This window comes from Mustela lutreola, chromosome 4 (genome assembly GCF_030435805.1).
Source record: "Mustela lutreola isolate mMusLut2 chromosome 4, mMusLut2.pri, whole genome shotgun sequence".
Taxonomy (NCBI): domain Eukaryota; kingdom Metazoa; phylum Chordata; class Mammalia; order Carnivora; family Mustelidae; genus Mustela; species Mustela lutreola.
This window is the reverse complement of record NC_081293.1, coordinates 92,669,126-92,681,727: the sequence shown is the minus strand read 5'-3', so window position 1 is coordinate 92,681,727 and position 12,602 is coordinate 92,669,126.

Sequence of the window (12,602 nt, the reverse complement as noted above, 5' to 3'; positions counted from 1 at the left end):
CAATACGTTCTTTTCTCTCCACCACTATGAACTCCTCATTGGCCTCCTTGCTTTTGCTCAAAAGTAACAGACCAGCTGTTCACACAAAGTCTATATACTTACTTGCTCTGCCTAGAGCAATCTTTTCCTTTAATATGTGTATAACACCCTCCTTCACTTCCTGGGTCTTTGTGCAGATAACATCTCATAAATGAGATATAACCACCCAACACAAAATAAAATTAACTTTCCTCCCAGCATTCTCCAATGGCTTTTACCTTTCTTGTATTTCTTTGTAACACTTATCACCATCAACCATCAATCATTATTCTATTACTGGTTTATTTTGTTATTGGAGACAGAGAGAGAGAGAGAATTGGGAGGGGGCGCAGAGGAAGAAGAAAACACCCCACTGCCTAGAAAGCCTCCTGGGGAGTTACATCCCAGGACCCTGAGATCATGACCCAAGCCAGAGGCAGTCACTCAATGGACTGAGCCACCGAGGTGCCCCTCTATTATTGCTTTATTTCACTATTATATTTCAAAAGAATGTAAGCTCTTTGTGGTCAGGTATTTTATGTGTTTTATTAATTGTAGTATTCTCAGAAAGGTAGCTGGCAGATTGTAAGGGCTCACTAAACTGTATTTTTAGTTACTATTGGGCTCCTTTATGGGCTTTACCTCTTATGCTAGAAGTCTATCCTTCAGATGTAAGGAATAAGTATAGAGCCCTGCTGCCTGTTCAATTGAGTAAAAAGCCTGTATTAAGTGGATATTTTAAAAGCTAAATGAATGGCTTAACAGTTTTATATAGGGGGAAAGGGAACATATTTTGCACAGTTTAGAAGTGTAGTTCTTTTATAGAGTTCTTGTACAAGCCTACACTATTGAATGATAATGGGCAGTTGTACATAACAATTATACAAACACTTTGGTAATTTATATCCTTTCTTTGTAATTCATGACTGGATCATTTAATTCCTTAGGAGCATTATAGCATTTTAACTTTTCCTGTTCAACAAACATATTGGGGTTGCTACCTTTTTTATTCAAATGGAGAAATAGTCATGATTTCATCTAACTAAAGTGTTATTGATTGTGTTGTTTTCTAGGAATGAGTCACACATGCTAGTTTAAAAGTTTTGTTAAATTCCCAAGTCTGTCACCGATAAAAGCCTTTTGTAGATTAGTAACTTGATCGAAACAGAAAAGTTATATAACACTCATTTGTTATACTATCTTTGTTTCCATCTTGCATTGTAATAACACCCATCTTAACTCTATTTAAGACAAGTCATCGCCAGATGGCTTTCTGGCATTGATTGCATGATATGAAATCTAGTATAACTAAAAAATTTTGTTTTTAGTAGCATATAAATCAATTTAGAAAAATATATGTATTTGAATAAAGATAAAGTTTTAAATTATTTGGCAATAGTAAACTAAACTTTTTTTTTGTAAATTTTTATTTTCTAAAATTTCATTGAGCTCTTTTGCAATAAGAAACAAGTTACAAAAAATTAAGGTTTATTTACCCCAATTCAAAATTATTAGGAATATAATCATAGAGGTTGAAGTATTTAAAATATTGAACCCAAAACATTTTATTAGGTAAATTCATGAATGCTGAGCATTCACTGTTAAAATATACTAATACTATTGATAGACTGGTAGAAGCCTAAAATCAAATATTTATTAAATATTTATATCCATATCTTTTCATGGCGTGGTAATTCATTTCTCTAGCATTAAATAATATTCCATTGTTTGCATGTACTACACTTTATTTGACCTTTCACCTATGGAAGGATATCTTGGTTGCTTCCAAGCTTTTGTCAGTTATGAATAAAACTACTATAGACATCTTTGTGGGTATAGATTTCATCTTCTTTGGATAAATACCAAGAACTGCTACTGCTGAATCATCTGGCAAGAATATGTTTAGTTTTGTAAGAAACTGCCAAGTTGTTTTCCATTCTGTATTCTCAATAGACATGGAAGAACATTCCTGTTGCTCCACATCCTCACCATCATTTCGTGTTCTGTTGTCAGTGTTCTGGATTTTGGGTATGTACTGGTGTCTCTTTTTTGTTTTAATTTGCATTTTCCTGATGACATATGATGTGAAGCATCTTTTTATATGCTTATTTGCCATCTGTAATATTTTCTTTTGTGAGGTATCTGCTAAGGTCTTTGGCTCATTTTTAATCAGGTTTTTCCCCCATTGTTGAGTTTTAAGGGGTCTTTGTGTATTTTTGATTAACAGTCCTTTGCCAGATGTGTATTTTGCAAATTTTTTCTCATAGTCTGTGCTTTGCCATTTCATTCTCTTGGCATTGTGTTTCACAGAGTAGACATTTTTAAATTCAGTGCTTGTGCTTTTGTAGCTAAAGTTATTTCCAAAACCAAGGTCATTTAAATTTTCTTCTATATTACCTTCTACATGTTTCATGTTTAGGTTTATAATCCAATCTGAGTTAATTTTTGTGAAGAGTGTATGGTATCTGCCTGGATTTATTTTATTTTTATTTTATATTTTTTACATTTAGCTTCACCATTACTCCCGAACCATTTGATTAAAAGATTGTATTTTGCTCTATTGTATTGCTTTTGCTTTTATATTAAATATAAAATATAATTGAAAATATATATTCTGTTCCTTTAATCTAGTCTTTCTGTGGTATTACAATATCTTGCTTACAATTATCGTTATGGTATACTATTTTTTAAGATTTTATTTATGTATTTGACAGAGAAAGAGATCACAAATAGGCAGAGAGACAGACAGAAAGAGAGATGAGGAGAAGCAGGCTCCCTGCTGAGCAGAGAGCCCAATGTGGGACTCGATCCCAGGCCCCTGGGATCATGACCTGAGCTGAAGGCAGAGGCTTAACCCACTGAGCCACCCAGGCGCCCCATCGTTATGGTAAACTTTGAAGTCAGTCCTCAGTCTTTGTTCTCCTTCAACACTATGTTGAATATTGTGAGTCTTTGCCTCTCCATATAAACTTTAAAGTAAGTTTGTTAATATTAAAAAAAAAAGAACTTGCTGGAATGCATTAATTGTATAGATAAACTTGGAAATCAGTGACCTCTTGAGCTTAGGAGGAGATAGACCATGGACATCAGTTGTCACAGTGGTGCCTCTGGCAGAACCTATTGCAAATCCCTAGGCAAAATGAGACCTCAAGGATCTGAGAGATGTCTAAGAAGTACTTGATACATCCCTTGGGTATCGTTTATTGAACTGTCCACCTGTCTGAGAGCTGGGGAATCTAGATAAGGGAGGGAAAATTAGTTATGATAAAACATATCAACAAACATTAATAAATTTTGTAAAACTAATTGTCATGGCTCATATACAGTATGACCAACAGAGGGACAATCAAAAGGAAAGCATCAGTTATGTTTATCATGAAATATTTTTATTCAAAATAAAGCAATGTGAGGGGAACACACTATGAGAAAATTACAATTTTTTAAATGTTAAACATCTTACCAAACGGAATAGGTTATATATTCTAAGTAGTATATTGAAGAGTAAAACATTGGGGCGCCTGGGTGGCTCAGTGGTTTGGGCTGCTGCTTTCGGCTCGGGTCATGATCTCAGGGTCCTGGGATCGAGCCCCGCATCGGGCTCCCTGCTCCGCAGGAAGCCTGCTTCCCTATCTCTCTCTCTTTCTGCCTGCATCTCTGCCTACTTGTGACCTCTGTCCTTCAAATAAATAAATAAAATCTTTTAAGAAAAAGAAAAGAAAAGTAAAACATTAAAAAATAAAATTTTAATTTAAAAAAATTATGTAATTTTTAAAAAAGGTTAAAAATAGCAGAACCATTTTTCTTATAACTGGAAAATACATTTTATATATATCTATCAAAAATAACTTGTCATGGTGGCACCTGGGTGGCTCCGTGGGTTAAAGCCTCTGCCTTCAGCTCAGGTAATGATCCCAGGATCCTTGGATCGAGTCCCACATTGGGCTCTCAGCTCAGCAGGGAGCCTGCTTCCTCCTCTCTCTCTGACTGACTCTGCCTACTTGTGATTTCTTTCATATAAATAAATAAAATCTTTTATAAAAAAATTTTAAAAAATAACTTGTCATGTCTAAAATCAGGAGCATATGGAAAAAAATAACTGAGGACAATATTTCTGCCATGTTTTGTGCCTTGTTAATATTTTTTAACAGTCAGTCAACTTTTAGCTTTATTGAAATACCTGCGAAGATACCAGAAGTGCCTTTTGGAGCCCTATGACTATAAAAATTAATTGCAAATATTCAAAATGTTTACTATGGTGTCACTATTTAGGGCCACCACCAAGCATGATTCAGAAGTAAGCATAACTGTTACTCTTCTGTAAGGCAAAAGGGCATGTTTTCAGGAGTTCCATCTGCTGTACCAGGAGGTGAATCAAGTAATGATTTTTGTCTATAAAATAATTCACTTTTCAATCTAACATTCCTCATTCCACATTATAATAATAAAAACTAGGAGGAGACTAAAACAATCAAACAACTACAACTACAACAACCAGCTTTTCCTTCAGTGGAAAAGTATATAGAACCTTATGAGTAGCCTGAAATTTATTTTTAAATATTTTTAAGATAAACGTTTTTGTTAGAAAACCATATATTTTATATTATTAAGAAATAACAGGCAAAGTTTTATTAACTTCTAAAAAGTCTAGTTCCTTCTATTTATCTATTAACTCATCTCTTTATGAAGTAGAACATGATCACACCTATTGTATCTACCCACGTTTGTATGCTTTGGTTATTTTATGTTTGCTATTTCCTTGCTTAATTTTTACAATATTTGATACATAATAGTATCTTTAAGTCCATCTACGGTTTCACAGAATTTGTTTGAACTTCATAAAAATGTACCATACTTTTTGCATTGTCCTTGTTTTACTTCTCTATTAACTTTCCAAGATTTATTCACTTTAGAGTGTGTAGCTATCATTTATTTTTATTCCTCCATAATGCTATGTTTACAAATTTGTATTTATCTGTACCTTTAAAAATATCTTAATTATATGCATTTCTCATCTCACGTAACACTCATGTTACTTCTACACTTATCAGATATTATGTTAACTGAAAACCACAACTCAGCAACAATATAACACCATCTTTCAAAATTAAATGGCTTACCAGAATTCTTTAATTCTATCCTTTATTTGTATTAGATGACCCTTTATTCTGGTATTTGGCATTGTTCATATGGAGGAAAGCTTATAAGTTGATATTCCATAAATAGAAGGATTTATTATGATTGATTAATTATTTTCATTTAGAATGCATAGAATATGGTTGATTTAATATTTCTTTCTTACTCTCTGCCTGGAACATAGTGCTATCTATGTAATAGCCACTAAAATATTAAGTTAATCACCTAGACTTTAAACTGCATATTAATAGGAATAACATACAGAACTCTTCTCAGATTGGGACACCTGGGTGGCTCAGTCAGTTAAACGCCTGAGCCTTTAGCTCAGGTCGTGATCTTAGGGTCCTGGGACTCAGTTCTGCAACAGATTCCCTGCTTAGCCAGGAGTTTGCTTCTCCCTCACCCTGCTGCTCCCCCTGCTTGTGCTCTCTCTCACTCTCTCTCTTACAAATAAATAAAATTTAAAAAATGAATTCTTCTCAGATAGCTAATATAGATTATCATCTTTGTATTCATCAAAGGGAAAGTGCCATATAATAATGAAATTCAGACTACTTCAAATTCATTTTTTAACTAGTAAGAAAGTACTGGAAACAAGCCAATAATGTCTTTAATGAATTAAAGAAATAGATTGATTTTCAATATCTTAATGTTTCTAAAATAAATTGCAAGATTTTTATACTAGATATCAGTGTAAATATTCATTATACAAGGACATTCTAAATATAAACCTGAGAAAACTACTTGCCATATATGATGACAAAAACGAGTTTGACAAAATCAGTTTGGGTAAAACTTACAACACCTACCACCTAAAAATCTAGTTCTATAATTTAATTATTTTAATTTACAAAAATACAAAAATAATATATCAGAGTAAGTCTATTGATAGCTTTGAAGGTATGCTCTGGTTGTGCACTGTTTACTATTGAAACGGGAATCAAATATGTGATGCTTATGGTGTGACTATATTAAAATTCAACAAGTTCAGAAGCATGCAAGGAATAGAATAAAGACAAAAGATGACCCTTACTTATCCTAAAGATAGAAAATGGTATATATGTGCTAGTTGGGGAGAGAATCCAGTCAGTAGATGGAGGATGTGGTAGTGGAAAAAAAAAGACACAACGTTTGTGTTGAACGTTTAGCAGTATATTTAACAAAGTGAAATTGTGTGTTAATAGCCTTGAGTAAAATCCAAAAAATATTTTCAATTCCTAAATAGGAAAAACTTGAAAAATACAACTTGATAAGGATTCCAATAAAAGATTAAAAAGCAATACAAGTTTCAGAATTTTTAGTATATTTTCCCTAAAAAGCCATTTGATTTAAATTAAAAAAAATTCTATTTACCTGCCACTTAAATAAGAGAAAATTATTTGGTTTTGTAATAAGTCAATAAAATAAATTAACATATCTTTAGAAAACAGACATGCACACTAATTTTAAAATAATAGTGCTTAAGCTGTTCAGCAACATTTGTAAAATTCCTTGCCATCAGCTAGCTCTTGAGTTCTGCTAGGTGAGTAAGGCCATGTATGTTACTGCTCAGAGTACTGACGCAAAGCAATTGTCCCCTTCACATCCATTTTTGCTGTTGATATGTCACGCTATGTTGTTTAGAGATACATAGATGGCCCTACATGAAGGCCTTTTTTTGTGTGTATATGGGTGACTGTGATTTAACTTTCAAATAAGATGGCTCCTGATTTACAATGATTCAACTTACGATATATTTGGCAATGATGTGAAAGTGAAAGTGATTCAGTAGAAACTGTACTTTGAATTTTGAATTTGGGTCTTTATAAAAAGGGCCAGTGACATGTGGTATGGTGCCGTCTTGTGATGCTGGGCAGGGGCAGTGAGCCACAGCTCCCAGTCAGCTAGAAGATTACAGGGGTGAACACCTGATATTCTTACAACCATTCTATATATAACCATTCTTCTTTTTTTTTAGTGTAATATTTAATAAATTGCATGTGATATTTGATACTTTGTTATAAAATAGGCTTTGCTTAAGATGATTTTGCCCAAATGCAGGCAAATGTAAATGTTCTGAGTATGTTTAAATAAGCTTAAGGTAAGCTATGATATTTGATAGTTTAGGGGTATTAAATGCATTTTCAATTTTTTATGTGTTTCTCTGTACATAGCCCCCTTGTAAGCTGAGGAACATCTCTATATGTATATGTAGCCTTGATATGGCTTACATATTATTGGCATGAAACATCTAGAACAGTACGTGTGCCATATGATTGTTTACAACATCAAACAAGTTTCTTGAAATTTTGTGCCAATGGGGTTATGTCTTTAAGGATTCTTATTTCAGAAGGGTTCTCTCAAACATAAGATTTTTCAGAAGTTAAGTGAAAATCTGACCAAACTAAACATTTTTCCATTTTCCCTAGTGAGCAAAGATAGCTAAAATCTATCTGCCATTTTCAACACTGTACTCAACGATTGTAATTCTAATTTAAGAACAGATTATTTATATCAAAACCACATGTTGGCCTAATCTTATACAATATTCATAAATCTCACTCAGAGCCTTGGACACTTTTATTTGTTGACTCTATATGGTACTACGGACATTCATCTTTTTTGACCTCATAGCTTCATGTACGTCTATACTTTTGAAAATACATGCATCATAGTTCCATTGTAAAATGTCTGGGTTAGAAAATGGGCTATGCTATCAAAATGGTAATAAGAACATACAAATGACCTGATGTAATGAACTGGACCAGATTGCCAGATATCACATTTCATACCAGAAAGATTCAGTGGTAAGTTTTAAAATGGCCAGCTATACTTCGACTGAATTATAACTCATTTAACTTCTTTCTTTGTGTACAGTATTATACATTAGTCAGTATTAGAGTAAATAAGTACTTTGGACAGATGTAAATATGCTGTAATAAAAAATGATTTTCTTTCTTTTAGTCCTTTTTACTTGTAAGACTAGCCACAAATACCATGCCTCCCCCAAAATAATTTGCAATCCAAATTTATCTCGAAGTGAATTTGTTGCACAGAAAAAATATATATATATACACTTACAGTAGACATGTTCAAAAATAGTTACACATCAGCAGGGCCCTAAATGTAAGCAGTATAGTTATTTTGTTTTGTTTTGTTTTTTTCTATAAAAAAAAGAGGTTATGTGAAATATTGGAATTTTATTTCGAGGCCTAGTATTTCAAGACAGTTAACTACACTTACAGTGTCAACAGCCTCTTGTTGGCAGTATGATTTTATTGGCTCCATGGAATAACAGCAAGAATTTACTATTGCTTATTTCTTTTATGACACACACAGAAAAAAAATTTGAAACATTTGCTCAAGACCAACCAGAATTATTTTAACCTATCAAAATTGATGGGAGGCCTTCACTGCCAAAGTCACTGCTGGGTTTTCACAATTCATTGCAGACAATCTGCTACTCCCATTATGATAAAGGAGAGAAGAGAAGGGAAGAAAGGGAAGAAAGCTAGATGAATACTTGTAATTATCATTGAATTATTTATCCTGCTATAGGATAATTATTATTAGTGTCATTTGATAATTTTCTCTCATTTTATTAAACACAACTGTGAGTAATTACACTACTTAATATTTCTCTTTATTGGCTGACTAGCTAGCAAACATTTATGAAAATATCCGGTAGCCACACATATAATATGCTGCATTATGATGCTGTTGAATCAGAACATACCACTACCTGATCCTGTATCTCCTTGAGGATTTGCAAATCAATTAATTATATGTTTATTGGATTCTTCCCATACAAATAGAAAATTTATAATAGATTCCATGAACATTATTAGTTTTACCATTTTAAACCAGCAATCACACTTTGATTTTTACAACAAAAGCAGAAATATAAACACACACATTTGGCTGTTTTCTGTTAATCTGTCTGGACTTCAAAATCTTATTCCTCAAGATAATGCACACCAAAGTTCTGGATTAAACAAGAAATTAGATGGCACCTGAACACTTGGTTTAATATTCTCCAAAGGACTATGCAACTTATTTCTTACATTATGACATTGTTTTACAAAGATTCACACTTTTATAATGTTAGTATTTTTAATAATCAATAAAGTCAATTAATCATGATTAAAAATCAAACATAAAAATTTCTACTTTTTGCTTTTGCCCCCTCCATTTAGAACTTATTTATAGCCTGATAATTCAAAGGTCCCTATGTTTATGAAAATCTGGACAGAAATAGCTCTAAGATCCCATTCAGAACTTGATATTAATCTAAGTCTTTTGGCTCCATTTATCCTGAGATCAAAGAGTAGGACAAAGGATTTGAGTACTGTTAGTTTATCTGGGAGATTATCCAAGGTAGAAAAGAATGGGAAAGTGATACAGTGAAGAAGCAACTTTGTCAAAGAGGTACATTGTTGATATAATTGTTGTGGATAGAAAATAAAGGCTTGCTTTTACTGAAAGGTCCTGAGAAACTTCTTTAAGTTGTCCTCATGAAGACCTGAAAACTGACAATTTTATCTATGGCTCTTATTTCCACTTCACTGAGAGCTGTCCTCAGAGGACATTAACTCTCCTACACTTTTGGGTTGTGTTGGAGACATTCTAAAATGAGAGAGAGAACATGAGATGCTATCAGTGTTAAGTAACTGCAATTTCCCATGGAACTATCCACCACAGGTTTGGCTATAATCAGGTGTTGGGCCTTGATATCAGAGGGATTTGAGGCAGTATCGTTTTAGGTTAATCATTATATCTGAAATTTCCAAAAACTTCAACTGATGAAACTTTGATTATAAATCTATAAATATAACAATAAATGTACAGTATTCCAATTATTTTCATAGAAATACACAGACAAAGCATCAATTGATTAATATTTAAATGTTACAAAATACTGAACTGAAAGAATTTGGTCATATAACAACGTGTAAGAAGTAGAACTTAGGTTTAGGTTAGAACTCAGGATGCATTTGAGACTCAGTTAAGAAATTGAATGGAGGGACACCTGGGTGGCTCAGTGGGTTAAGCCACTGTCTTCGGCTCAGGTCATGATCCCAGGGTCCTGGGACCGAGCCCCAAATCGGGCTCTCTGCTCAGCAGGGAGCCTGCTTCCTTCTCTCTCTCTGCCTGCCTCTCTGCCTGCTTGTCATCTCTCTCTGTCAAATAAATAAATAAAATCTTAAGAAAAAGAAATTGAATGGATGTCTGACTATCTTATAGGTTTGCTAAAAATCAGTGACTTTGTGTTCACGTGTGGCTATGCAGGAATTTTTAACTTTCTCTAAGAAGTTATTAGATTTGATTATATAATGGCAGTAAAGGATGGGGAAAAGCAAAGTACAAACCCCATAAAGACAAAGACACTGAGTATGAGAAAAGAGTAATAGATAAGAAGAATCAATGCATTTGAGGAAAATGGGAATTGAAATACACAATGATTGTTGATTTTTTTAGATGGAGAAAACAAAACTAGCTTGCAAGAAGGAAATAACAGAAGACATGTTGTGATGTGAGACAGAATCCTGGAAAAGGCAGTAACGTGGAATAAAGGAGTAGGGAGAGCATATCATGTAATTTGGATAGGAAGGAGTTAGGAGATAATTGCTTGATAAATTTTATATGGCCCACTTAAATGCACAGATTTCTCTTCTTTAATTTATATGGAGAACAGGGTGTCCTTTCTCTTCCCTTTCAGAGCACCAGAGATGTACTCTTTCAGACTGAAAACCTGAAAAGCTCAGGACTCAGTTGCTTAAGCACAGCTGAGAGGACATATTTCAATTAAGATTTACATTTTGCTGTATGTAGTAGACTTTCAAAAGTGGTTTAACCATATGTTTTCATTTAACAAGAAGACTACAGAGAGTGTTTTCTGGTGTTGGTTCAGCGTCTTAAGAAAGTCAAGTGAACTATCTTAGAGGTTTTCATGGCTTTTTATTCACAGTTGCAAAAATTGCTGTTGGAATTCTCACTATTAAGCCCACATTTCTAGCAGAAAGATAGAGGTAAAAGAGAATGATATATTGTACGACTGATACTTTGTCATATGGTTACAATATAACTAGAAAAGAGACAAAATATTTGATATTGTTTTAAGTTTCCTTGTTGTCAATCCCTCAGTGCTTTCAGAGATTAAAGGAAAAAGTAGATGGATATTGACCTGGCAACTATCAACACCTGTCAGTCTCTCTGATAACCAATATCTCTATAATCTCTTCTTCCCAGTAAAAAAAAAAAAATAAAATATATTCATAACCCACACTGTGCCATCTCAAGTTACTGCACCAAGATAAAATTACAATTATTTTCAGTTGTTCCAAATGGACAGAATACCCTTCCTTATGATATCATGTCTTATAAGATAGATAATTGGCTTGCTACCAATATACCCAGATTGACTGTGGAAGAGACAGGAAAAAAATAATAATATTTATTTATTCCTTGGGTTGACTCTGTTTACACAGATGCATTACTTTTAGAAAAGGTTGGTTTGGGACATTGGAATGAATTTTCTTAATGGGTCTGTATGTAATTGGGTTGGAGGAAATTTTTAATTTCTACAAAAATTATTAGAATTCTATCTTATTCTCTTTTGTTAATTTTCACATTTTAACAAAGCCAACATTTTTGTCTAGCAGACAAGATCTTAAATCCTAACAAAACTCAATTTTTCCTTTTTTTTTTAAGTTTGAGAGCCTCACGTTCTCTCATGCTGCTTTAAATACAACTCAAAAAAAAAAAAAAGGAGCTAAGTGGGGCAGTAAGACCAGACTTTTTATTTTATTTATCTTGTTTTTAATTAAAAAATTAAAGATTGTATTTATTTATCTTAGAGAGAGAGCATGAGTGGGGCAGTGGGAGGTAGCTGCAGAGAGAGACAGAGATGTATACTCCTTAATGAGCAGGAAGCCAGATATGGAGCTCAATACCAGGATCCTGACTGAGATCATGACCAGAGACAAAGGCAGATACATGTGCAAAATCCCTTTTTTTCTGGGAAACAATACTTTACAAGAGATGTTTGAAAAAGTACTGGGGAATCAACTTTAATCAGAGTTACAAAAATTTAATTGACTTTTGTAAAGCTACAGGGATCCAAATGATGGGAATCCCAGCCCGTTTAGGTTGTGGACCACAGAGTATTCTTCTCTGTAATATTTTATTTTCTTCCATGTCTACTAACTCCAGTCCAAGTTCACTGATCTCTTTTTAGATAGTGCAAAACATGGCAAAAAATACCAAACGAGTGCCCAATATTCTATATTTATTACACCATCTCTAACATATAGAAGTGTGTTATCAAGGCTGGTTCTGTGAAAGAACATAGTTATGCTAAAGTGTGTTTTGTTCTCCAAGAAATTAAATGCATGATTATCACACAATTATAAAATACTTGTGTCAAGAATTTTTATTCAAAAATTAATAAGAGAAGCAGATATTAAAACTAG